At 37.6% G+C, this 2,261-nt stretch overlaps 1 pseudogene; it reads right to left on the minus strand.

The window, feature by feature from the left end:
* Positions 1–1,639: 1,639 nt before the first annotated feature.
* Positions 1,640–1,758, minus strand: LOC123658766 (annotated as a pseudogene).
* Positions 1,759–2,261: the final 503 nt, after the last annotated feature.

The raw sequence follows: 2,261 nt of genomic DNA on the forward strand, positions 1-2,261 counted from the left end.
AACGCTACGACAGATGTGAACTACTACACGTATTTATTGTTAAGTATTTTTTTTTATGTCACTAGGTCGGCAAACAAGCGTACGGCTCACCTGATGGTAAGCGATTACCGTAGCTTATAGACACCTGCAACACCAGAAGCATCGCAAGCGCGTTGCCGACCCAATCCCCAATCCCCCCAGGAGCTCTGGTCACCTTACTCACCAACAGGAACACAATACTGCTTGAAAACAGTATTATTTAGCTATGATCTAAGTATTTAAAATTTACATTAGTTATTTCAGGATTAAAATAAATATTTAAAAATTAATTCTTAATAAAAAATAAAAATAATCTTCATTAATAATACCATATCATGAACTAAATAAACGGCTCACATAAAATCGTAGCTAATAGAATGTAAAAAAGGTACCCGGAAACCCAAACACAAGCGCCCAGATCATTACAATTGTATGATACCGAGAGATATATATAATAGATATAAATAAAAAAAGGTATCATACGAGATAAACCAACGCACAGTTATTTTTCGCAAGACCCCGACACAACTATTTTCTAGCGAATGGAGTTAGCTTTGAAATGTAAAGGCTAATAATTGACTTCAAGAAGTTTAGGATCGAAAGTGTATATATATTATCAAGATTTTATCATAAAACAGTTTTTTTAAAGAGTAACAGCGGAGTTCCTTGCCGATACGTTCCAGCATAATCTATATATAATTTTTTTTTTTTTTTTTTGTAAAATGACAATTAAAAAATTCTTTTGAACCTACTTAAAATCTACTTAGAGCAGGGAAATTGAGATTTGTTTGGAAATGAAAGTGACAGCTGAGTCGGTGAGAGTGGCCTATAAATAGCTGAGGTCGGCGACCGGCTATCACGCTATCAAGAAACCTGTGGCTGGTCATATACACAAACAGATATGTATATATTTAACTCAGGCAGGGCATAGCAGGAAATATCCTGCTCGAAATCTGGAATAGCCCCACTGGCGAGGTACCTCGACCTTCAAGAAGATCACAGCTAAGTTATAGTGCTTTCAAGAGTTTCAAGCAGTGTTGTGTTCCTGTAGTAAGTAAGGTGAACAGAGTTCTTGGGGTGATTTGGGGTCAGGATTGGCAACGCGCTTGCGATGCTTCTGGTGTTGCAGGTGTCTGTAAGCAATGTTAATAGCTTACCATAAAAAAATACAATTATATGTATTATGTAAAATTTTGAAAATCCTACTAATAATATCACATAATTATAGACTCATATCCACTTAGTGCCGGACTTACTTTCTGCTCCGCGGGTTGTGGGTTCGATTCCCCCACGAGTCTGGGTGTAATATTTGTATTTATATATATTTGTCAAACAAAAATAACTTAGCTATAACAGTCGGCTGTTACATAAGGACAAAGCTATTAAAATAAATAAATTTGTAAAAAGATAATGGAAGTAATAATGTTCAGGGTACGACGATATCTTAATTTGATTATAATTCAGGTTACACGAATATTCGACGTACCTTGAAGTTGACGTAGATATAGAGTGCTTAATAGATTGGATAGACTGAAAAGGTCGTTTTTTTATACAACTAGCTCGGCAAACGGATAAAAAAAGTAAAACTTCTTCGGCAAACTAATTGAAAAAAAAAACAAAAAGCCAACGTTAGGCGGTGTTCCCAGGCGGTCACCCATCCAAGTGCTGACCGCGCCCGACGTTGCTTAACTTCGGTGATCCGAACGGGAACCGGTGTGTTCACGCGGTATGGACGCTTAAAATTTTGTAACTCGTAACTCCTGACGCGTTTCATCCGTAAAAATTTTAGCCCTCATGCGCGTAAAGAGGTTTCGCTTCAAAACCGTGCCTCGGAGAGCACGTTAAGCTGTCGGTCCTGGTTGTTATTATGTACATCTAATAGCGATCGTTACTCATAGTATGGAATATATCCACCAATCCGCATTGGAGCAGTGTGGTGGATTAAGCTCGATCGTTCTCCTACATGGGGAAAGAGGCCTATGCCCAACAGTGGGATATCATAGGCTAAAGCGTACGCTTCACCTGATAGCATCGGAAGTGCGTTGCTGACCCAATCCCCCCGGATTTTGGGGTAAGGTCGGCAATGCGCTTACGATGCTTCTGGTTTTGCAGACGTTAAAATCGTTTGCAAATACTTATTTACTATATTTATAATACTTTTTCTCTTATATTATTATATATATATTTATTTTATAACATACGATCGTCTGTTCTAAGGTAAGTAATATATTTAACAGTCGGAT

The sequence above is a fragment of the Melitaea cinxia genome, chromosome 12 (genome assembly GCF_905220565.1).
Source record: "Melitaea cinxia chromosome 12, ilMelCinx1.1, whole genome shotgun sequence".
In the NCBI taxonomy this organism is placed as follows: domain Eukaryota; kingdom Metazoa; phylum Arthropoda; class Insecta; order Lepidoptera; family Nymphalidae; genus Melitaea; species Melitaea cinxia.